At 41.6% G+C, this 26,169-nt stretch overlaps 1 protein-coding gene across 1 annotated transcript in view; it reads left to right on the top strand.

Moving 5' to 3' along the window:
• Positions 1 to 1,778: 1,778 nt before the first annotated feature.
• Positions 1,779 to 26,169, top strand: part of PLCB4 (phospholipase C beta 4) — a 420,273-nt gene continuing 395,882 nt past the window's right edge. The window contains exon 1 of the mRNA XM_027118190.1: positions 1,779 to 1,863. The gene's annotated coding sequence lies outside the window, so the exon portion shown is untranslated. The remainder of the gene's footprint in view (positions 1,864 to 26,169) is intronic.

The following is a 26,169-nucleotide window of genomic DNA, read 5'->3' as shown; positions in this document are numbered from 1 at the left end:
GAACTGGGTTCGAAACTAGCTACATTACTTATTGGCTGTGTGAGCAGTTGGCTGGGACAAATTGCTTAGCCCTTCTAAACCTTAGTTAAATATAAAATAGAGAACAGGCCTAAAATACTGACCCAACCTCAAAGTCTGATCTGAGGACCATGGCACTCGAGCTTGTCAGAAATGCAGAATCTCAGGTCCCACCCCAGACCTGCTGAATGAAAATCTGCACTTTAACAAGATCTCCAGGTGACTTGTGTGCACATTACAGTTTGAGGAGAGCGGTCATAGTACCCTGTCATCACTCAAGATCACCACATCTCGAAGACTCCAACAGTGAAGAGCCTCACAGCTTTTCCCTGGGATCTTGCAGGGAAACTCAGTCTAGGCTATTTTTCTTGGCTTCTTCAAAAGGCTCGGTGGCTTCCAGCTTTTCTCAGGGCTCAGCAAAGATTGCAGTTTAGCGATTGAGCTGAGGAGTTGTCAGCGGGCCCTCAGCCCCCTCCCACTGAAGGATGCCCAGTTGGTAAACTTTTGATCACCCTCCTCTTTGCTCTGCCTGAAAAACGCCAGGATGTGTCAGGAGAATGAGCCTTTTGCATCTACATCTGCCTCTAGTCCTTGGGGCCTGGCTATTGTTTGCGCCCACTTCCCCCCTCTACTCCCCACCGCTCAGTAGCGGCCAGGCTCGCTCTTTCCTCCTGGCCAGCCGGACCAGCTCCTGTGGCTGAGCATGCCCAGTTGAGCTGCTAGCGTGGCCCCAGTCCCCAATGCGCAGGTGCCACGTCTCCGGGTTTTGGTGGCCGCCGGCCCAGATGAGGAGGCGGGGTGGCTTCGGGGAGGAGGGAGCCCTCCCTGGAGGGAGTCCTGGAGCCTCACGTTATGAGGGTCCACACAAAGGGCGATGCTAAAGGGAACACCATTAGGGTCTAAATGCGTGGGTGACTCGGAGTCACCTGGGGCCGAATTAGGGCCGAAAACTGGCTGGAGCTGCGCCCCAGCATCCCAGGGACCAAAGTCTGGGGGGTTTGCGTCTCTGAGGTTGCACATAGGGGAAGACTTTTTGGAACCACTTAATCTTTCTGTGGCTCAGTTTAAGCCTCCGGGGTTCGGGGGGAGATAGTAGTACCTGCTTTGGAAGATTGTTTTAAGAATTACAGGAATAAAAAGCCTTTATGACAGTGCCTGAAGCACTGTAAGCGCTTTATGTGTTTATTAAACAAAATATAAACAAATAAACACCCCACCCTGGCCAAAGGCTTTGGGTTGTCAGCTTTCGCCAGTCCTGACCCCTGTCCACTCTTTAACCCCCACCCTAGCCCCAGGGCCCACAGCCGGCTGCGCGTCTAGAATCGGAGAGGGGTGTCCCCCACCCCTTACAGGTGGTGCTCGCGAGGCGCCACGCTGTGCGTCCCCCGACCCCAGGAGCGGGGCACGCGCGGGGGCGCTGGGACACCAGGGGGCGGTCGGAGAGACCCCAGAGGAGCGCGCTCCGGGGCGGCTTCCCCGGGCGCCCCACCTACCGTTTCCCGGCGCAGCCCTCCACCCAGCCCGGCCGCCACCCCTGGCGCCCCCTCCCTGCCCCGCTGGCTCGCGGCCGGCCCGGCCCCTGCCCACCCCCAGCCCGGCCGGGAGCGCCGCACTGGGCATGCTCCGTAGCCCGGGCAGGTTGGGGCTGCGAGGCGACAGCTCGGGCTCCAGAGCCGGGAGGCGAGAACGAGGAGGGAGACTCGGGGGTTGGGAAGGAGGAAGCGGCCGGCCGCGAGGCCCGGAGCCGGGACACGCCGAGCCCGGCGGGAGGGCGGGCGCAGCGGGCCGGCGGTGCCCCGCTGCTTGCCTAGGGAGCGCCCGCGGAGACCCCCGCCGGGGGCTGAGGTGAGAACCTAGCGCCCTGGAGGCAGGGGGCGGGGGCGGGGCGGGGCGGGGGCGGGGCGGGGGGCGGGCCCGCGCGCCAGGAGGGGGCTCGGCGGCTGGAGCTTTCTGCGGGGAGGGGGTTGGTAGCGCCGGGAGCAGTTAGTGAGCCGCACCGCAAACAAGAGCTCACACACACACACGCGCGCGCACAGTCGCGCGCGCACCCACTGGGTCTCCAGGCGGCGGCCGTGGCCGCATCCTCGGCAGCTGCTCCAGGCAAAGTGACAGGTAGGAGAAGGCTTTCCGGGTCCCGCCCGAGGATGCTCCGGCCCGCCCGGGCCCGCTGGGCTTGTTTGCTCCCGGCGGGTGCGTCCCGGACGCGCGCTCGCGCGCGCGCACCCAGATGCCCAGCCCCGGAGCCGGTGCAGGTGCCGGTGCCAGGCGCCCGGCGCGCACGGGAGGCGGGGGTCCCCTCCGCCACCCCCTTCCCCTGTAGTCATCGCCCGCTGGGTTTCCTTAGACTCAGTCCAGACATTCGCCGCTTCTGGCTAGAAATAGCTCGGCTCGACGTGAATATGATTATTTTGGTTGGAAATTGTTGGCACCGTGCAACGCCATGTAAATGTGTATGCGTGTGACTCTTCTTACCTCTTTTGGGGAAATAATAGAAATGACTGACCATTTCCACTTAAGACACCACTGACAGGCCGGCACTGTTTGGGGGCTGTGTTCCAGCCTCCTAAGAGCATACAAATGATGGAGACTAAAGGTTGTCTTATTTTCAGAATTTTGAAGTTGCCTTTTCCGTAACTAATTAGACCCTGTCTACATAGTACAATACTTCTGACTGTAGACTTTGTAGGCAGTACTGTTACAGAAGTATGGAAATACGGAGTTCTTCAATTTCCCAGTGTGACTCAGTGCAACTTAATCTAGAATCATAAAACTAGCATTTTTTTTTCTAGAGAAAAATGCAAATGCACATTATAGTTTCATAAATGTGCATGTGTTTGGGAGATGGCCCTCTGACTTTTTTTTTTTTTTTTTCTCTTTATGACTCTTGAGGTGATTCTACCTATTGTTCTAAAACACATGTTCGAAATTTAATTCTGGCCAAAACGTCCATGGAAGGTCACCATTTTTACCGTAAATGTGATACATGGTGGCCTGTAAATTAACTTTTGAGTGTGTGGAGATAGCTGTTTAATAATTCTGTTTCGTTGGTAATGATGCCATTCAAACTTTAGCTATATAACATCTAAAATAGTTATTTCCCCTTTAAAGAGAAATCGGGTTCATAAAGTAGACTGACCAGTAAAAGCAACTAGTGACTTTATCTGGGCAGTCTATCTACAAGGTTAATAAGGTGTCCGAGGAACTGTATTCTTCAGAAAAAAAAAAAACATATTTGTGTGTGTGTGTAAATTTTAACTTTATCCTTTTCGTTTTTTCAAGACTCTTGGTTTCAAAAATATATGCTTGAACCGAGAACCTAATACTTTGTGTGCTTCAAACTTCAGTGGCCTAAGTTATTAGAATCATGCAGAAGGACAAAAATTTAGCTGGGCAGGGGCATGTGATTTAATCTGCCCTTATCCGTGTTATGTAATCTAGAATGCTGTGTTTTGATAGGACAGTCTTGCATATTTTTCAGCTGGTGTTTTTATCTATTATGTCATCTTCCTTTTGAAGTTTAATAAATGATGGCCATCTTGAAAGAACACCTGTTTTCATAAAAATTCACTTTTTAAGCAGAATAACATTTTTTATTGGCATTTTTATGGACAGGAGAGACTTCGCTGCCATAACTAGTAACCCTTTGAGTGTAACTTATTATAACACATCTGCGGTAGCCCATATTAGATTACTGATTATACTTTTCTACAACTATATTATTATTCAGCCATCCCAACTTAGTTTTGATTTAGCTTTGATATCACTACCTAGCTCTGAATTAATCGCTGGTGAAAATGCTATTCTACACGTAACTGTCAAAACAGAATTTCTAAGACTCCATTTGATCACTGGGTACACATTGATATGTGTTGGGATAATGCTACCTTTATTTTACAAATGTACACCCACACAGAGAGCTTTGTTCTAAAATACTCTTTTGCAAGTTTAAAATTGGTGTGCCTGAAAAATGTGATTGATGTTAAACTACTTCTACGCCCTGGAATCTTGAGGGGGTGTGTTTTTGCCTAATGAGATAGTGAAATAGGGAAGTTTAAAAAGTGTTAAGGGTTACCAGAATGATTTTGCAGAAATGGAGTTTTAAATCGGTATCACCTCTTTGGAATATTTCATCCCCAGCAGAGACTTAGCCAGTGCTTTTGGCCTTGCTATTTTGTCTTTCTTAAGAACAAATCCAACATCTTTAGATTAATGCGTACTGCTGATTTTGGCAACGTGGGACAGTTATATTTGGCAATCCAAATGAACATGGTATTTTCCTAGGATACTAGTCAATTCACTTTGGGGTTTGATTTGTTAAGAATTGAAATGATGTCTAAGGCTTGACAGATATTCAGCCCTAACCCATCTTCCAAGTTAAAATTGAGGTAAAATTGAGTTTTAGTGCTGTTGTGTTGTTTTCCTTGAACCCATCAGATGGCATGCCAATTTGTGAAAAGATGTGATAGATAAGTCGGCTTCTGGATTTTGTGTCTGCATTTTTTCCCCCAAACTTTCAGATGTAGCTGGCAAACTTAAATTATCTAATTCCTTCATTCTATCAATTATTTCTGTGGATTATTTTTTTAAAAATACATTAGTAATTAGTTGCCGAGTTTATTTTTTACTTTAAAAACCTTGTGTTGAGAATAAATTTGATCTTTGTGGATCACAGCCCTTATGTAATACAGTCACAGGAAAGAAAGATTATGTATTTCTTACATTCTCCACAAATGTCTTTAATAGTGAGCTCAAGTATTTTGGGGGAGGTAAAAATATTCTTGAAACTTAAACTTATTTTGCAGACTGTGACTGAATTTTCGTCGTTTGTGACCACTCGTAAAGTAGGGATGAAACAGCGTGTTTATTAGCACGAAGGACCCAGGTCTTTAATAAGCCGTCTATCACAGTGAGTCCTGTAAAACCAAGAACTTGTGTGTTTGATATGCAGAATGAGGTCAAGGACTAATGGAGACGCTTTAATGATCACAGTTAGTATATTTCATGTCCAGACTGAAGTTTCTAAAATAGTTGCTGTTCACCATGTAATGTGAATTTGTGTGTCTTATTAGTGCCTGCCAAAAAGACTTACCACCTATCAGGAAATCAATACAGCTCTTCATCGCTGAGTTTCTGTGGTTTTACTATCTGTGAGGACACTCAGTAATTCTCAGTACTGTCCATTCTGCACTCTTCTATTTCTCTGTAATATTTAGGAACTATAATAACCCTGTGTAGGTCATTCTTTCATTCCTCAATATTTGTTTTTCTGTTGCATAGTTTTTCTTTTGATCAAGCCTCCTCCTTGGAAGTAGAAATACTTCCTCAAGGTGTAATATTACTTATCTAGTTATGCCTTAGAAAGAGATAAGTTTTTGCGCATTCACAGGCTGGGACTCTTTAGCTCACCAGATATATAAATGGGTGTACTTCACCCCCGGGGAAGGAGAGCTGGGTGAAAATGCATCACCAAGTAGATGAGTGAGAAGTTTGCATTGTCCTTACTGGAATGAAGCCTGCTTTTAAAATTCACCCCAGAGTCACTGGGAGATCCTTATGTTCAGGAGGATGAAGGGCCAGCAGAGGTTTTGTTTTCTCTGTGTGAACTCCATCTACTTTCCTTTTCTTTGCGGAATCAAAAATAGATGAAAGGGACATAAATCAGAAGACAATTTTTCTCTGCACACCCCTTTGCCTACTACCTAGAGAACCTTCAGTGAGAAGGTCGCATACCATGTGACTGCAAGATAGTGTTATCTTATCCCCTTGACCAGGAGTCTCCTTTAGGGCCCTTGTCCCCTAATCCTTTGGTGTGCAGAGGGCTAGGAAATTCCACCTCTGTCCACCGAGCCACCCTGGGGGCAGTCAAATCATTGCTTTAAGATATAGTGCCCTTGTTACAGCATTCTTCTCCTCCTGAACAATTAGAGGAGGTGGTTGGCTCCCTGATATGAATGAAGTAGCCATTTCCTCAGAGCAGGAGGAAGACAGTAACGCAAAGAAACTAATTATAAGCAGCTCATTCAGAGAGAAGAGAACGCAGACCACTAGATTTACACTTGACATCTTTGCTGTCTCCCCCAGGACAGGAGCTCTTCACCTCAGGACCACCCTCTAATGGCCTAATGATGGCATTTGGTAGGTCCATCTAGCTGGCAAATACATCTTTATTTTCACTTACTTCCAAATGACAATTAGGGCAGGTATTAGAGTCACTGATGAGTCTCGGCATTTAATGGGTTGTAAAAAGAAGCACGTACGTTACTATGTGTGCCTTAAATTTTTTTTTTTTTTGGTAAGTATATTTCAATATAATTGGTTTCTTCTGTACTTAATTTTATACATTTCAAAATATTTTGCTGAGAAGGGTCTGTAGGATTCATCACATTGAAGGGGGGTCTGCGACCCACTCAAGTTAAAGGACCACTGCTCTCGAGATGCTTCCTCTTGGAGGCAGCTGGCGGCGGCGGGGGGCGGTAAGTTGGGGTTTGCTTTCAACAGTGTAAAGTTGCTGTGACCTTCGGGTATTGGAATCAGGTGGACCCAAGCTTGAATCCTGGCTATGTCATGTGTTAGTATGTGACTCTTGAGTGTCTGTTGCCCCATCTGTAAATGAAGAGGATAACCCTATAAGGCAAAAGTGCCCTGCAGTGTAGTGTGAATGATGCCAGCTGTTGTGTTACTGCTGCTATTGCTACAAATGCTCTTGGCTACCAGTATGACTATTCACCCCCTTGTTCTCCTCCTCCATAGGGGGCAAAGGCCAGTGGCCTATCCATACAAAGCAGGCTGTGCCAGTTCCTATAAAACTGTTAACAAGGGACACTTGCCCTGCCCCTCTACTAACACAGACGTTCTAGTTACCTTTTAGGGCTACTGCGAATGCCAGATCTTCCTCTGGACTTGCCTGACTCTGTGACTGCAGTTGGACAGAGGGGCCTCATGTTAACTCAGCCCTAACTGCCTCGAAGTTCTGTGACTGGGGGGTTTCGAAGAACTCAGTGAGCTGGAAGCTATCCCCAGGGCGTCTGTGTCTCCCAGCCAGGCTTTGAAAAAAGACCATATGAAGCCAGTTAGGCCTGGAAGGAGAGGGGCATCTGCCAGAATAATTTGGGGATCTGTGATGTTTACGGGGAGGTGTCGCGACTCCTGTTTCCCCACAGGCTTCCGCAGGCACGCTGATGGCGACAACAGTAACAAAACCACAGATGTAGGTTAAGCTCTTAAAATGTGCCACTTTATTGAACTCTCCCTACAGCTTTTCTTGGCGGTTCCTAATAGTATCTCCATTTTACATATGGGGAAACTGAGGCTGGGAAAGGTGAAGTTATTCACTTCCGGGAGGGAAAGTTAGAGATGGGAAGTCAAACCCATGTAGGCTGACACCAGAACTCCAACTTCTAACCACTGTGCTGTGTTACCTGCCACTCAGGTACATGCTGCCAAGAGGTTTGCTACAGTGAAAACTTTTGAGACCATTATTTTAAGTGACGGGGCTGAGGTATGACAGAGAAGCTTCTGGCAACCCTGCCTTGACCACGGAATTGAAATGGGAAGTTGAAGATAAAACCACGTGCCCTTATCTAATCCTAGATGCTGTTGTTTCTGCAGATACCTGGGAGGGAGGTTACTAAATGCTGCTTCAGGGTAGGCTAAAAACTAATTTAGTTTTCTGAAGGGCCAGCTCTTCCTGGGTGAGGTTCCTCATGGTTTCAATCAGGTGTGACCCACTCTGATTCCTCTGAGGGCCAGGTAAGCATCATGGGGCTGCCCAGGTGTCAGCCCCCTTAGCGGATGGGGAGGCCGTGTGCATCGGGAGCTCTGCCCTGACCCTTCCTGGGGGCCAGGTCTATTAGATTTCTGCCAGGTGGGCGTGGGGCTCAGGGTTGCCAGCACCTCTTCATTTTCAAGAGAAGCATGAAATACAGATTTCTTTAAAGCGTGAGATATCATTGCAGAAACTTTAGAAATAATTACAGTGGAAACAAACATGTCAGCCCATGGGCTGGCGAAACAAAACACATTCGTGGAACATATTCGGCTCGTGAGCTCCCACTTTGAGCTTTGTCAAGTATAAGTGCTTGGAAACCTTGTGAACTAGTGTTGTCTTGATTAAGTAAGCATGGTGCCTTCTTTATTCATGCTTTTCTTTTCTTCCCCCTGTTAAATTTCTTACAAAGGTGGTTATGGCCATTTGTTTCCAGTGGACGTTAGTTTCAGAGTCTGAATTTCTGCCTGTTTTTCCCCTCCCTCATTTTTCTAAGATGTTAGCAAGTCTGCAGAGTTGAAGGAGGAAGGCCAGGGCTTTCTCTCCTATTTCGCGGGCTCCTTTGAAATAAGACCACCTAAGTGTGGAGAAATGCGTGACTCCATTTATGGGGACATGGAGGGTCTCTTGTGTACATCACTGATCTGAACTCTAACCAGTCAAAAAATGTTCCCCCTGCTATTTGGTAGTTGCTGGATTTGTCCTGGGCACACAGAATGTAGATCTGTTTCTGCAGGTCGGTGTTTCAACGTGCAATCTACTTAACAGCCCTCATTTTCCTTTTGGCTCTTAAAGGAGGAATCCCAATGGAGCAAATGAAACTGAAGTCCTTTGAGATAGGATGTCTGCTGATGCACTATCATTGGATAAATCACCAGAGCCCCCTCTAGAATTTCTATTAATTTTTTGTCTTCATTGGTTTTTAAAATGATGGATGTGATACATTAATATGTTCCAATGGCAGTGATAATGCAGAAGCACAGAAACAAAATGTGAAACAAAATGTAAAACATCCTTTCCCACCTACACCCATACCCAGATATAACCATTGGCAACAGTTTAGAGCACCTCTCTCTTCTCCTTTTTCTATGCATTTACATATATAAGTACGTATACATGCCTTTTTCTTACTACATAAACTGGATCATACTGTGTATGTTTTTCTGCGACTTGCTTACTTGCCACTTAGTGTATGTTGTGGTGATCTTTCCATGTCCATATACTAGTTATATTTTTTTTTCTAACATTACATAAACTCTAGTAGTACCATAAATAAACTATGGGTGTACGATGTTTTATTTTAACCATTCTCCTGTTGTCACTGTTGCAAACTGAAAGACTGAAGATCTTTGTACCTATGTCTTCAAGCACATGTGTGAGAATTTCTTGTAGATAAATTCCTAGAAATAGAACTATTTGGTCAAAAAGGTATGCACATTTTACATTTTGAGGGAGCACTGCCAAATTGCCTTTGGAACCTCAAATTATGAATATGGTGTCTAATTGAAGCATGCCCCACATTGTTTCATTGCTTTACTAGTTCAGTTGGATCTCAGTTATATACAGTACACCAGGAAATGACTTTAGAAATAGTCTATGTCCTTAAAATTCCTTGAAAATACAATACTTAATCAAAAAGAATTTACCAATTAATAGGCCAATTAAAAAAGTTGTTAGTAAAGAGATATTGAGTAGAATCTGAGTTGAAAATCTATATTCTGATCAATTTGGTTAGCTGTGAACCTCTAAATTCCTCAGACCAGGGACATGTCATAAACACCCTTGAGTATATGGTCAAAAAAGTGAGGTGCTGCACAGACAACAGAGGTTGATATTGACCTGGGAAAATCAAATTAATTTCATTGCTAAAAATTCTATCCAGGTGTATTTATAGCTTTAGACTTTCAAGTACTTAATTATTTAAGAATCTCTTTCACCTTCTACTTTCTACTTTGAGAATTAGAAGATTCAGAGATAAATTTATTTTATTGAGTTTTATTATTTAATAGATACCTGAAGTGAATTTCCATGCTAGTTAGAAGTGATATATAGACAAAGGGCTGTATAAATTAGAAACTACACTGTATTTTCATTTAGAGACATTAGGAAAAATACAGAAAATCTAGGTCACCGATTCTCAACTTCTTTCAGAAGTTAACTTCAGTAATTATAGTTGTTTTCAATAATATGAAGTGAATTATTAGTTAATTTTTAGAATTTTATGACATCCCTTGAAAGACTTGGAATCACCCTAAAGTATCATATTATCAGAGTTAGTAAATCTCGATGTGGATAAATAGCAGGAAATGAAATATTGTTTCTGTTTTCAAAGATGGATTCAGTTCTTTCATCTGTTTCTCCAGATACCCATTTTTAAGAAAAAATCTGGTGAGGTTGGCAGTGATATTCGGATTCTGATTATATGCTTTCTGCGTGTTTATTTTTATAACACACAGTGAATTGTAGAAATATGGTAGGATTCAGTCGTGTTTCCTTGGCATTAAAACCTTGCATATTCAGGAAAGTCTGTACTAGGTTTTGTTCATGGAAATGTCATAGCGTTTTACAATTTACAGACAATTTCCTTTGATGATATCTCTGAAAGCTGCAGTGGAGGGCCCCACCTGGTCACTCTTTAATCTTGTGTCATTCAGGGCCTGCTGGGGAACAGATGGTGGGTGTCGACTGAGTCCTTTGAAGAAGGCTTCATAAGGAGACCCTTCAGGAGGTATGGGCAGGTGTAGGGAACAAAACCACAACCAGGGTGAGGGCTGAAGAGGGACTTAGCAACGATGGGGAGCTTTCCTACTCTAAGTAAAGGGGCAAGAAAAGCTGTCCTACAAGAGATGTATCCTGTTGTAGAGGGACACAGTCAACCTGTAATGTCCCTGCGGGAAAATGGCAGGGAAATAAATATAACTACATCACTCTCCTCTTGTCCCCTAGACTCTGGCTGGTGCCTTCCATTAGCTGATTCAGATAGAAACTAGAGGGCAGGAGCGAAGAGGCAGGAGTGAACAAGGATGGTGAATGGGTCTGGGCTGGCAAACTGCACACTCTACCTGCCTGCTGTTCTAGAGCAGAGGTGTGCGTGGGTCAGGCCAGGCTGGAAAGCCTGTGGTCTGGTTTTGTGGCCAAAGAAAAGAAAACTGTAGCCATGAGGACTAAATTTAAATGGAAGTCGGGAATGTCCCATAACGTCACATGGCTGATATCACTAAGATGTGTGGTGGGCCTTAGAGTAACACTTAATTTTTTTTTTTTCACTTGGAATGGATTGTGTTTCTTGGGAGATGAGCAGAATGGGAAACTTTATGTATTTACCTGAAGAACCAAAACTGTAGGCTCTAGAAAGAAGAGACAGAAGGGATTCATAAAGTCCATAAACAACATGGAGTTAGATACCTAAGATATAATTCCTTTGCTTTTAATATTTTATGAAAACATTTTATCTAAAATGTCAGGTACCCGGGGAAAGAGAAGAGGAGGAAATTAAGGTTATTAACAGTAATTTTTCTTCAAAGAAGTCAATGTAACTGAATCATTAGCATCACTGAGGAGAAATGAACAAGCTGTGTTTTCCCATTGTTCAGCATGACAGTAAGACTCAGATTTCAGGCTCATCTGTTCCCTTGTTTTCTTGGTGCTGTTGTTTGAAAAGGTGAAGACTCTGGGCTCTGGACTCTGTTTAGTTTGTGTACTTGTCCTGAATGAACAAGCAATGAATTGGTTAGAATCATAAAGTCAGACTGCTGGAAGGAATGACAGAATTCATCTCTTCTTCCCTCCACATTTTATGGTACAAAAAACCAAAACACTATTAACAACTGCTGCTGTGCAAATTCCCCAAGTTGGTGAATGGGGAAGTCGCATCCCTTCACTCTGAAGGAATTGCACTAGATGAATTCATTTTTGCTGTTACCCTTGTAGATTCCTGAAGTTCCTGATTCCTAGGCCTTGCTTGGCCGTTCGATACTGTTTTCATATATCAGAGGCAGGCCTTCTTGAGCACCTCTTCCACCACCCAGCCCTTAAAATGGTATCCTCTGGAGGTCTCTGAATTGCTCTCGACTCTTCTTATGGTACATATTCTTTCAGTACAAGACAACTCACCCACTTCTACCTTTTTTACAACCACTTATTCACTGATGACTCCCATATCCCTAACTTGTCTGAGCTTCAGTTATATCCCATTGTCTGCTGGAGATCTTGACATTGAAGTCTTATGGCTACTTTCAAATCAGTGTGCCCAAAACAGAAGTCCTCAACTTCACTCCAGATCTATGTCTCATCTTAGGTTCTAAATCTTCGTGAATCCAACAGTCACCAATTATTTGAGTTTACCATTAATATCTTGAATTTCTATCCATTCCTCTATTCTTATTGATGCTACCTAAGTTTCTGTCCTCAACTTTCATGCCTTGGTTGTTCCAATAACCTTTCAATCAATTTCCTATTGCCTTCTCTCTCATTCATTCAATGTTTCATGTTTTCTATTAGCTATTAAGTGAGTATCAGGTACTGTAACAGTGAGCAAGCTGCAGCTTCTGCCCTCAGGGGTTTGCAGTTCCCTGGAGGAGAGAGACAAACAAACAACTACTTTATAAGTTTACATTTTTACCCCTTTACTCCAGTCTCTATACTCAGCTAAAGTCATTTGCACACAGCAGATCTTATTATAGCATTACCTCTAAAACGCTTTTACAGTGCCCTGTTGCTTTCAGGACTTAACTTTATTCCCCTAATTTGCCAAATACAAACCATCCATGGCTAAACCTCTGCAGTGAAGTTTTAACACCTTTGTTTGGGTCAACAATACTGAGCTATATTAAAATCCCAGGAACGTAAAGTCTGTGGCCACAGTGCTTGTGCTGACTTTGCACTAAACCCCATTCTTCAACTGGCAAATCCTACAGGCCCTTACACACCTCGCACAGTTGCCATTTTTTCCTCAAAGCCTTCATTGATTTCAGCTCTAGGTTGGTGCCCCGCCCTCAGTTCTTCTGTTGAATGGTTTGCAAATTTTAGCCATAGCATGACTTTCTTGGGGAAGGGAAGAATCTGCATATTAGAGACTAATTCAGCGTCTCTTCAATGAATGAATAATGAACTGCCATTATTGCCAAGCTAGGAAACCAATCTGATGAATAAGCAGAAGAGGTGCCACGTTTAATAAATTGAAGTCATCTGCAGACTTATTACAGAGGGTAAAAAGTATTCCATTATTGTTTACACTGGTTGCTGAGAAGTACCACAACAATTCATTTGGAAAGATGATCAGTAACTTGAAAAGTCTGTATTCGTGATTTCTGCTAACAGGGATTCGGATATTTCAATTTCTTAGTATACTAGAACCAGAGGAGACACTTCCCTGAAGATAGTTTGTCACTTATTCCTTGTGGGTACACTCTCATATAGTTTTTTCTATTTTATGGGTTCGATTTTAATCAAGTTATGCTTAATTTTCTTACAGTGTGTTAGACCCAAAATCAGAGAAGTTCTCTTATTTCAAACTTGGCTGAAAACTTAGAGGAAAAAAACATTTATTTAATCAGATTATTTTTATTAAGTGAGTCTCTTGGTAATCTGAAATGCTTTGTATTTATTTTCTTGTAGCATTTTATTTTCCAAATGACCTGTGAATGAACCAGTGCCAAAGAGAGAAAGCAAGAGAGCTGTTACTTAATTGAAGGAAAATATTCTGCTGAATGTTGTTTTTAGGAGAGCATCTTTTCCAAATCAGGAGGGAACTCATTATTCAGGACATCGGTTTGAATCTTATGAAAAGTGTGGCTTTGACAGTCTTCACCTTCTCCCCTCCCCAAGCCTGTGGTGTCAGTAGCGTTTATGAGGTTCCTTCTTCACAATTGGCATCTTTTTGGGATTTAGAAAATTTCTTTTAGCTTTGTGTTGAAAAAATGCTAGCTATGTTAATTATTAGATATATGATTTTTCAGATTTGAATGGAGACAACATTTAGAAGGGTGACAGTTTAGTTATTGCAGCTAATGGGAAAAATTTTTACGATAGCCCTGTGGAAATACAGATGAATATTTCCTTTTATTTAGAGCCATTTTGGACCTGTGAGGCCCTCCGAGAATCTCAAGTCTGGCCTCATTCTGTCCATTTTTCATTCCCTTTGAAAGACTTTCAAAGTAACTGGGTAAAGTTCCTCTCCCATCTGTCATAAGTAACACACAGAGATTTTTTTTTATTTTTTAAAGCATGGATCATTCTTTTTTTTTTTTTTAATTTTATTTATTTGTTTATTTTTTTATGGCTGTGTTGGGTCTTCGTTTCTGTGCGAGGGCTTTCTCTAGTTGCGGCAAGTGGGGGCCACTCTTCATCGCGGTGTGCGGGCCTCTCACTATCGCGGCCTCTCTTGTTGCGGAGACAGGCTCCAGACACACAGGCTCAGTAACTGTGGCTCACGGGCCTAGTTGCTCCGTGGCATGTGGGATCTTCCCAGACCAGGGCTCGAACCCGTGTCCCCTGCATTGGCAGGCAGACTCTCAACCACTGCGCCACCAGGGAAGCCCACACAGAGATTTTTTTGTGCAGCTATCAGAGGAAAAGGAGGAAATTTAAAAGCACAGATGATTTGGGTATTAATACCTATCCTGAAAGTGACTCTGCTTGAACCAAGCTCTCTTGAACCATTCTGTCACAGGTTAATTTTTATTTTCTCAGCTTGAATTTATAAACATGACGGACCAACAGATTTTACATCAAGGTTGACAACCAGAAGGAACCCACTCCTCAAATCAGAGCAGCAAATGTTTGAAAAACCTTCTGGAAAAGTTCCACTGTTTATCAAACCAAGGCTGTCCCAGCTTTCTTTCTTTTTTTTTTTTTTTAGTTTTTTTAATTGAAGTATATGTACAATATATTTTGAAAACTTATAATGTATACCTGATTTTTATCCAATATTCACATGTAAGTTTTAAATATTCAACTAATACTAAAAGGCTTTAGTAAAAACTACACTCCCTTGCCTGGTCTTCAGTCCTTTTCCCCCACCCCAACTCCAGTGGGAACCACTTTCAACTTTTTTGCTATTTCTACTAGTAATTATTGACATATTTTTATAGGATTGCACTGCTGTTTCTTGATCTATGTTAAATATTTTCTAAACACCTCCTGTTACAGAAGTTAAAGTATGTCATCTCTCTCTCTCTCACACACACACACACACACACACACACACACACACAACTTCCCTTTCCTTCTTCATCCCCTCCATGTAAGGCTCTCCCAGCTTTGTTGGAGAGGTGAAGGCATAAATTCCCTGGAAGGTATACCTCACTACTAAATAGGTTTCTGGTCTAGAATATCTCAAGAGAAATTCCTGAAAGCAGCCTTTTGATTACGAAAGGATGAGAAAGGATGTGATGCAAGGAACACAAGTACTAGTAAATTGGTGCTTCCTACCCTCACGAAAGGTGTAAGACCATCAGAAAGGAAGTCCCCCCCTTCCCCCCAGCAAACATGTGTGTGCGTTCACACACACAGACAAACACACACACACACACACACACACACACACACACGAGAGTCAGAGACTGCAGGCTCTCTGGCCACGCTGTGGACTGGAATACATGAAAAGTCACACAATAAAGAAATAGAGTCAGTTCTTTGGTGTTTTTGAGTCTTGACTGGGTGGTCTGTGATATTTTAGAATCTTGTGACTCCCCAGGATACCTAAGACCAGGCCTCAGACCCAGGTCCATTAGGGCTTAGGTAGTGTGCCCTGGGCTTTCTGATTCATGCAACCCTATTTCATTCTCACAGCGATTTTGCAGTCTGGGTACCATTCCCGCCCCTCCATACTCAGAGAACGGAATGATGAAAGCATTTACTTAAGGTCACAAGGTTGATCAGTAGTATAGACCCAAGTCTACATGGTGCATCTGTGGTCAGTGAGGTGCATGGGACATAGTTCTCTCTCCCTTCTTTCTGATGGAGCTGTTTTTTTGGTTCAGGGTAGCAATGTGTCTACTTGAAAATACTCCTCTCCTTGGCCTCCCTGCAGCCAGGAGGGCTCACCCAATTCTGACCAGGGAGACGTAGGTTTCTTCCTCCTGATTCTTTCCTTTCCTTCCTGGACACTTGTAGCTGCTGTCTTGTGGTTGTGACAGTGAGAACCATACACTGAGGTTGGCCGGACAGGAAATGGAGGTGTCCAGTTTCTGGATGCCTTACTTGAGTGGCTTTATCAACCCTGATCCACTTCCCTATGAATTTCCTGTTAACTGAGAAAAGTAAGTGACTCTTTGGTTAAGTCACTATTTTTTTTTTTTTTTTTTTTTGCGGTACGTGGGCCTCCCACTGTTGTGGCCTCTCCCGTTGTGGAGCACAGGCTCCAGACGCGCAGGCTCAGCGGCCATGGCTCACGGGCCCAGCCGCTCAGTGGCATGTGGAATCTTCCCAGACTGGGGCATGAACCTGTGTCCCCTGCATCGGCAGGCAGACTCTCAACCACTGCGTCACCAGGGAAGCCCTGGTTAAGTCACTTTGATGGCTGTTGTGGACTGAACTGTGTCTCTCCAAAATTCATAGGTTGAAGTCCTACCCCTCAGTACCTCAGAATGTGACTGTATTTGGAGATAAGGCCTTAAAAGAGATAAATAAGGTTAAAATGAAGCTCTTAGATCTAATCCAGTCTGACTGGTATCCTTATAAGCAGAGATGTTAGGATGCAGGAGAGAAGGCAGGGGTGTGTGCATACCTACAGAGGGAAGGCCGTGTGAGGACGCGGTGAGGAGGTGGCTGTCTTCACGCCAAGGAACGTTCCCAGAAAACAACCCTCGATCTTGGACCTCCAGCCTTCAGAACTGTTAAAAAAATAAATTCTGTTGTTTAAGCCACCTAGTCTGGTATTTTGTTGTTATGGCAGCCCTAGCAAAGGAATACAGTGGGGTTTTTTTACATGCAGCTGAAAGCAGTCCTACTGATATAGAAACCAAACAAAGTATTACAGACCAAAATAATATAACTGATTTGAATTATTCCACCCTTTCTTTCTTTATGAATGCTGTCTCCATAGCACTCATGGCACTGTGCTCTGTTTACTTGTTTAATTTCCAGCGTCCCAGCCCTACACACACACACACGCAGACACGCACACACACGCACGTGCACGCGTACACACACACACAGAGCTTCCTTAGGCTGAGGTTGCCTATTTCTATTTCCTCATTCACCTAGCACAATGTTTAGCACGTATATAGTCTGTTAAATAAATTATTTAAAGGAATGAACTTGATAATATTTAGGAAAACAGAATGGTCCAATTAGAATAATGATAAAAAACACATCTGCTCTTTTATCATTTCAGAATAATAATTTTGGTATTATTGGTATTGGAACATATATTCCTAATTTCAAAAGGTGATTTTTGTCTCGACGTGGCTTAGTTTACAGGGTGTTTGCTTTCTCTGAACTTTCATGAGTCACTTTGTTTACGGGAAAGGATTAGATAAATCATGTATTTCCTTTAGTCTGTTTACCTGTATATCTATCCATCATCTATTTTTCCTCTGTGAATTTCCCATCCTTCTTTAAGGTATCTTATGGTTGAAACATTTCACGTTAAACTTTCCATAATTAGGAACTTGAATCATTGCCTAACTTACAATTTGATAGGTAATGTGTAATTACTGAATTTCTCTGCTATCAATCTCAGTCCTGGGGTAAGTTTTTTTAAGCAAAATAAAAGTGGTTTTGCTTCTTCTAACTTAACTTTTGAGTAGTCCAGGAAATATTTTAATTTCTCTTTAGGTAGTTGGTGCTTTTCTTTTCTAATATTCTTTTGTGGAGAATAAATTATGTGAACTTTCAGTAAGTGTAATGTAGTATTTTGCTGGATTTGGTACTTTTTAAACAGTATCTAGTGCTATTTTCTTAAATCATGAAGAAATTTGGTAGTTTAGATATGATATATTCAATATTTTGTTTGAAATACTCTACCCAGAACCTGACATAGCTACAACATAGAATAGGGTCAAGATAACATAATGTCTTGACTCATTTATGTGCATTAAGTTTCCGTGACCACATGAATTCATTTGAATTTATTTGAATAAACTAATTTTGAGCCCTTTGGTGCTTTCAAGTGTTCATAATTATTCTCAATTTTAAAATTAAATTTGTGCAGGACCTAACACACAGTAGGCTCTTAAGTGTCTCCTAAAATGAGTGTGAAAGATGTGGACATTGACCGCATACTGTTTTTCCACTTCTCTTCCTTATTTGATGGTTTTGTATGTCTTATTTTGGATTTGTATGCACTCTGCTGTTTCTAAAATTGGTAGCCAAGTGATGCATTTTTTTAACATTAGTTATCAAGTTTGGTCTTACTTTTAAATTTCATGTGGTTTGTGGGGCGCCACTGTGGGCAACTGTTTACCTTGCTGACATCCACTTTCCTGGGTTGAAAATATGTTGACCTTGATTATAACCTCGACTATAAGAGAGTTTAGGAGCGTTGCCTAGAATCTGAAAACATGAAGCCCAGTGTGATTGTAAATGCCTACTCCTATAACATGCTCAATTATGTAATAAAAATAATCCAGAAAGTTGTCAAGTTTCTTGAACATTTTATACTGGGATTCACTTTATACAGTACAGACTTACCTATGAGAAAGAGTTCCTTTTTTGAATAATCTTTCACCAAACTGAAGGTTGGCCTTACAGTCCTGAGGCTGTGACTCTCTGGTCATCTGGAGGAATGTCTCTTTCTTCTTTGAACAAGATGATATGTTTAAACTTTTTTTTTTTTTTGGAGGAATATGTTAAATTGTGTCCATTGAATGACTCATTTTGTAGTGTAAAAAGTGATATGAATAAAATTATCATTGAAATTTCTACCCTGTCTGCTTTACTTACTTAGACAATATGACCTTACAGAGTTAGGCAAAGCTAAAATGGCAGAAGAAAAAGTGATTATCTGAAAAACATTGTATCTAGATTGAAAAGAATGTGTTTTATAGTTGAGGGTCCCATACAGAAAATACCTTCCTAGACTTACTCTCAAGTATAGATAGCATCAGTGTATTGGGAAGGGAACCAACATTTTTCAAGTGCTTAGTAAAGGTCACGCATTCTACCAGTACTTACAATTGGGCATAATGCATCTGGGAGACAGCTTAACAAAATGGTTGTGAGTGTGTATTGTGGGGTCCCAGCTTTGTCACTGATTAGCTGGGTAAGTTGCTGTCCTCTTCTTCCTCATCGTCTTTTCCATCAATCCCGTGAGAGAGGTGACGGTATTCCCATTCTGTAGAAAAGGAGACTGAGGCCCATTTAAGTAATTTGTTCAGGGCTACACAACTAGCAAGTTGCAGTGCTTGAATCTGGAGCCAGACCCAGCTCAGGCACACCCCCGCCCCTCTACCCTTCCATGTGGCACTCCCCCACTTCCCCCACTAAGGCTGTGTCTGGGTAGCTAATGAGTTAATGGTTTTGACCAAGTTGGCTGCTTGCTTTCGTGTCGAATGAGCTCAGATTTGGGGCACTATTATATGAAGAAGGCTCTGAAAAAGGAATTGGGAGAAGTGACTTGTAGGTGACCATTCTCTTAGCTAAGTGACCTTGAGCAAGTCATCTGTCTCAGTTTTCTTATCTCTTGTACCATTCTTTCAGATTTACTGTTTTATCATCATGAAGTGTTGGTCTTTGTCTCTAGTGATACCCGCTTATGTTGAAGTCTGTCTTATATTAATATGGCCAGTTCAGCTGTTTTATGCTTAGTGTGTGCATGCATGGTGTAGCTTTTTTTTTCTAATCTATCTGTGTTTCTGTTTGTTTCTTTGCAGAGAGTGCATAGTTGATGTATAGTTGATTCTAGCTTTATTATTGTTATTATTTTATCCATTCTGACAATCTTTGCCATTTGAATGGAATGTTTAGTGCATTTATATATATTTTTTAATTTTTTAATAAATTTATTTATTTTTTTATGGCTGCCTTGGGTCTTCATTGCCGTATGCGGGCTTTCTTTAGTTGCGGTGAGCGGGGGCTACTCTTTGTTATGGTGCGCGGGCTTCTCATTGCAGTGGCTTCTCTTGTTGCGGAGCACGGGCTCTAGGCGCACAGGCTTCAGTAGTTGTGGCATGCAAGCTTCAGTAGTTGTGGCTCGTGGGCTCTAGAGCACAGGCTCAGTAGTTGTGGTGCACGGGCTTAGTTGCTCCAAGGCATGTGGGATATTCCCAGACCAGGACTCGAACCTGTGTCCCCTGCATTGGCAGGCGGATTCTTAACTACTGTGCCACCAGGGAAGCCCCTCTATTTACACTTAAAGTTGTTGTTAATATGGTTATATTCTTGAGTTAATGTCTTCGGAGTTATATTAAATTTACATTTTGATTTTCTATATAGTCTTAACTTTTCTTTCTCTTTTAACTTTATGAAAAATAATCTTTAATAGGTTGGATACTTATTAGTGTAGCTGGTTTGTTGAATGTGTCACTCTTAATAAGACACAAACAGAAAATAGCTTTATTCTTCTTTTAAAAGTGTTGGAAAATCTAATTTAAAATATTAGAAAATGTAGTATAATGTAAATAAAATTTCCATTCTCTTGTCCAGTTTATAGCTTCTCCCCTTTTCTATCCTCAGGCCTGAACCCCAGCTTGGTGATGAACATCAACAAGGAAGAAGTGTCATTTCTCCTTCTGTACTTCTTTCTGCCCACTGTCTCTGGCTCCTCCAGTGTTGGCAGGGGCAGAAAAGGGGCCAAGGCTGTTGCAGTTAGCTGGTGCTACTGTTTTCATGGCCAGTGCTTTCTCATAGGCAGCCTAATGTGTTCTTGGGAGATCTTCTGCAGGGTCCATCTCTACCATGCCAGTTTTGGATGTGGGCAGTGCAACTCCTGAGTGACCACTTATGCCGTGCAGCTCCTGTCCTCCAGTGGTATCACTGGAGTATCCCTGAGTGCCTGTCCAGGCAGTCCACTTGGGTAGAGACCTATCAGGATCACTCAAACCTCATTACCTCCATGGGATCCACTTGGTCCACAGGAAAAGTCACGTTAGCACCATCAAACTCAGTTCCACTTTCTCTGAGGCTCTGTTGCCTTGCCCTACGATTGCAGGCAGCATTTGAGGGCTCCATCCTCACACATGTGCCACTGAGCAGGCTGTGAGTTTCGGCATAGATGATCAACCTCCCTCACTGCAGAGAGCCCCAAGGTATAAGGGTTGTTTTGGGCACTTGATTTGAGCTGGTCAAGAGGGAAAATAAAAGGAACCACTGTCTGCTCCCGAGAATTTTCTTTGAAAAAGTGACTTCTGCAATGCAAGTTCTCATACATAGACTTTGGGGGTGACCTCTGGACTGGTTTGACCATGTGTAGCAAGTCCTGTGGTCTGGTCCTGTGACCGGAACTCATCACCTATTGCCTTTAGCATTGAGACTTTAGCTGAAAATTTGAAATGATAGGAAACTTTCCATCCAACTTCTGTTGAAGAGAATCTAAAAGTTATTGGCTTAACTGGCAAGATGCACAGAGAAGCGTTATACCTTCAGTTACATTTAGAACTTGTGAACTGCCACACTCTAATCTTTTCCCTTCACAGTAATGAGAAATACTAAGTACAAAATAAATGCTTAATGAATCGACTCATGGTGATTTGCGGTTATTGGTCTCTGGGGAAGGTAAGGGTGACCAGTATAATAAGATGAATGAGGTTTCTAATCTGCAATGCTCTTTACTAATTTGGTTAAACGGTCACTTAAGTGGAAAAAAAATTCAAAACTATTGTTAGCTCAGTCAAACTAGTTGGTCAGGTTGGCTAATGTAGCTAAAACCTGAAACTGGGTTGACAGGCTTCTCTGGTGGAAATCTTTAAACCGTGCAGTTCATATATATATTTATACATTTATGTATATATAAAAGATGTATGTGTATGTAATATGTGTATATAAGTGTATATGTTTATATACTGTATGTGTATATAACATGTATATAGCATATGTATATAACATAGATATATATTTTTATAGTCCTGATAAAGCTGTCAGAGAAAGAGTTGACATATGGTGGGGTCACCCCAAATAGATTTTAAGAGTTGGCAAAGAATAAATAGCACAGATGAAGGAGAATGGTTGGAACAAGAAACAGGTAATTTTCTAAATTTTTGGCAGGGATACAGATAAATATAAAAATGTATTTATCAGTTCGTTAGTTAGCTTATTTTGAAGTAGAAAATAACCTTAAAACATTTAATATGGTTTTGTACTAGAATCTATAGGTGACAGTATGATAAGAAGTTATTTTAAAGGTATAAATTTAATTATCAATATATTTTTTAAATATATTAACATGCATTATTTATTTCACAGTAGTGATTTATGTGAATAAAAAGGAGATTATATATCAGTAATATCTAAGATTAAAGAAATAACTTTGGAGCTTGTAACAATAATACATGATCATGCTAAAAATATTGGAGAATAACTGAAAGGTATAAAAAAGGCATCAAAAGTGCTTGCTCTTAATCTAATCATAAACAGACAACCATTATAGGCCAGAATGAGAAACACCAGATTGCTTCTTGTTAATTGATACATTTTTTTCCCACGAGTTATAGAAAATTGGCCTTTTCATGACAGAACTTCCTTTGATCTATATTTAATCAGCTCAATTACTTTTCTGTTAAAGACTAATAAGAATTCCCTTTCATGGCTAGGAAGCGGCACCAAGATTGTGTCCAGTATCATCAGAAATCTGCTAAATATAACTTCTCAAACTTTATTTGTAGATTTTCGTGTAAATTTTTGAGGCTTAGTCAGTTGTTATGAATTACTTTAAGATGCAAAAAAAAAAGAAATAAGGAAAGTGAGCTGGTACCTAAGAAAAGAGGTATTTTAATGTTTAAGCCTTTTCTTAGTTCAAGCTCTGGAACTTCTTACGGCAGTTAATTTAATGTGAACCTCGATATATTTTTTTCTGTAAATGGGGCAGTGTCTGGCTGCTGGTGGGGTCAAATGCAAGGGAGAATATGAATGCTTTTGGCCTATTTTTCTGGGTGTACTTTAAGCAAAGTAAGCATTCATGAAGGGATTCCAAATTTGCTAGAAAGCTTGGAGTTTTGGGCAAGAGATTTAAAAGGAGAAGTTGTGTACAGAGATCTACTTTAAGCATCTTTAAGCAAAGGGGTAAAAGTATCTTTACCCCGTTTCTTTTATTATAAGGCCCATCTTTGAAAATGATTAGCCTTTGGTGAAGATTGAATGCTTTGAAAAATAACTTTGTAGAGGAAAAGCTGTGTGTGCAATAGTAGTATTTAACTGAGAATACACTTTTTCTTTACCATGGGAAAGTATTGAAATGGGTTAGCTGAAAAAAAAAAGGAGTAGTTTATCTTCCTAAAAATAATTCATCCATTTTTTAGAAGAAGACCCCAGGTCCTTATACTAATGAATTTTTTTTTTCGCCAAAGATCTGTGTATGGAACATTTGAAAATGATAGATAACTAATAGAAAGGGGGAGGAAAAAATGGAAACATGTTTTATCACATAAGAACCATCCCACAGTAAGTTTGGCTTCTAACACATTTTTCAGGTTAAAAAAAAAATGGATATTAGATAGCTGTCCTGATAGAAATGGTGACTTGCAAAATACTCTGTATTGTTTAAAAATTGGTGGAAGACTTAACCTGAAATAGCAGAGCAAAGAAGATTGTGATTAGGCTAATACAGTTAAGTTTTTCATCTCTGCGCGTACCTCACAGACTGTGCACATATTGTGGCAAAATGATTACCAAATGTTTCAGGGGTGGTGAGTCTATTTCTTCTCCATGAGAATTTATGAAGTTGTTAAATTAGGTTTCTTTGGAGTCATAACAATTTATTTCATTAAGATGTTTACTGGATAAATATTTCCACTAAATTTTCATCAGTTTCGAAGAGGTATTATTTATTCAATGAAAAGTATTAGCAGTCTGTTGCAAAATACATCCTTTTTTTTTTTCCTTCAACAGTGGATTTTTTCCCCCTTTGGTTCAAATGAGTCTCTTACTTTAAACTGCTTCAGTAGATCTGATATCTTGTGTGCACAGATGCCGTGGGTTTTATTGTAAGCCCACCCACCAGCATCTCCAAGGCACATACATGCAAGCTGTCGTGCGTGTGTTTACTATACGTGGGTGGGGCGGGGAGGGCTGTTGATTTCTAAGAGAAACTGAAACCCTTGGCACATAGGTTTATTTTGCATCATTTCTAGGTCATATGAGTACATAGTGACTTTTTTTTTGGGGGGGGGACATGCTGTAGGTATGTAGCTCCTTTGTAATTCCTTACAGCTGTCAAATGAGCTAGAGGTTAGTGTCTGTGTCATGCCAAAGCATGTCTGATTAGTGACATGGGCAAAAAGTAATTGTTCTTGAGGTTACAATGGACCCTCACCCTGCATATATGGTTTTGAGGCCATAAACTGAAGGTTCTCGTGAATGTTATATCAGCTAGCGTATGCAATTTATAAACAATATTTTAGTAAAGACCAAAGTGAGGAAGCAGCATGATAAAGCAGAAAAGTGAGAGCTGACATTCCTGGGTTTGACTATCAGGTCTGCCTTTTAGTGGGTATGTGACCCTGGTTTAGCTCCCTAGCTCCCTCTGAACTTGTCCTGGTCTGAAAGGGGAGACCCTAGTGACTAACTGGGATGCGGGGGTGTGTTGTGGAGATTAATGAAATACTGGGTGTAAAGCCCCTAACACATCACCTGGCTTAAAATAGTTTCTTCCTAAGTGTAGTTCTTTCCCCTTTTCTTTTCTTTTCTTCTCGTAGACATTTGAATTAAATATGGTATGTTGGGTCACTTGAATAGTTCATACACCTCATTATATTTCTAGAAAAATCATGATCCCAGATTCGATTTTATTTTGGGGGGATTGCATTCTTTTCATAAAATCTCTTGGAAAAGGAATCTGTACGTTGCTTTGCTCATTTCTTCATTCAGCGGTTGTCAGTACTTGTTACACACCAGCTTTCCTGAGCCCTAGGAGTTTATGTTCCACCAAGAGACATCAACAATTAAGAGAGAAGTGACTGTAGAATTTTACGTTCCACAGGAGGTACATTGCTGAGGCCCCGTAGAAGCATGGAGTAGGGGCCTCTGAACCAGGATACCCTTCAAGCCCTCAAGAGGTGCCCTCCTTCCTATTCTTGTTTTCTGTTTCTCAGAGATGTTTCATTTCTGATGTTTAGTTTAGCCAGACCTCTAAATATTCCCTTTCCTTCTTTGTTGAGACACACATGTTTTGAAGACTGTCTTAAGTGAGAAGATCCTCCATTTCTTGGTCACTGGAATAGTACTACTCTCTTTTCCTGATGGCTGCCTGCCCTTAATCTTGTTGGCATTTTAGTGTGAGGGATCCTCTTGACAAGTGGGAGCTGTTGATGAGGTAAGTGATGATTACATAACCCTGTTACTGGACAGTTATATGGAGCATCACAGTCACTGGAAATAGAAGCAGCTTCTGAGAACACAGGGGGAAAGATAAATTATATCTGGTGTTTGTTAGAATATTTCTGCCTGTGAATTATAGAAGACAGCAGCTTAAACGCAAAGAAGTCACACCTAACATGAAGTGCGAGGTTAGGAATCCAGACATGTTGGGAGGGGCAGCATCTCAGCAATGCCACTGAGAACTAGGCTCTTTCTGTCTTTCACTCTTTATCATCTGGCTTTTGTCCCCATGGTGATGAGGTGGCTCTGCACTGTCCAGAAGCTATTCCCAAGAAAGTGGGAAGGGGCTGTCTTCATATCTTGATTGCAGACTTTCTCAGAGCCTTCTTTCTTGCATCTTATTGGTCAAAACTGCGTCACATGGCTTCCCCTTCATTTTCCTAAGGGTGTCTGGGGAACAGACCATTTTAGCCTGACACATTGCCTCACCCCCCAGAAGAAAATTAAGGTTATGAATGTTGGTTAGACAAATAGCCATGACCACCGTACCTGGGGATTTTATTTTTGTCATTTCTAATGACCTTTGATTTAGATTTCATGATGTGGTATAAGTAACCACCTCATTCATTCTTTTATCTGACAAATATTTATTAAATGCATAGGACTTTGTATTATACTATTCCCAATTTAATAAAACTAGGCCTCGAATTATGGCTGCTTGAATGAAAACTATGTGAGTATGGGTGTAAGCTAATGGAAGTTTCTCTTAGCTCATGTAGTAAATTGCTGGAACCGTGATTTTCAAATTGACAAAAACTCAGTTTTGTTTAGCTGACCTTCATCGTGCAACTCGTTCGTAATTATTACCCCCACACTCCCTTCTCTGACCCTCAGTCCTTTTTTACCAATAAATTTGGAGGCCTGCCTCCTAAGGCCAAGTTGTACTGGTTTTCCCCTAATACTCCCTTTTCCAG

This window comes from Aethalodelphis obliquidens, unplaced genomic scaffold (assembly GCF_003676395.1).
Source record: "Aethalodelphis obliquidens isolate GAN/ISIS:26980383/991018 unplaced genomic scaffold, ASM367639v1 scaffold18, whole genome shotgun sequence".
NCBI lineage: Eukaryota > Metazoa > Chordata > Mammalia > Artiodactyla > Delphinidae > Aethalodelphis > Aethalodelphis obliquidens.
This window is presented reverse-complemented; position numbering and strand designations above follow the sequence as displayed.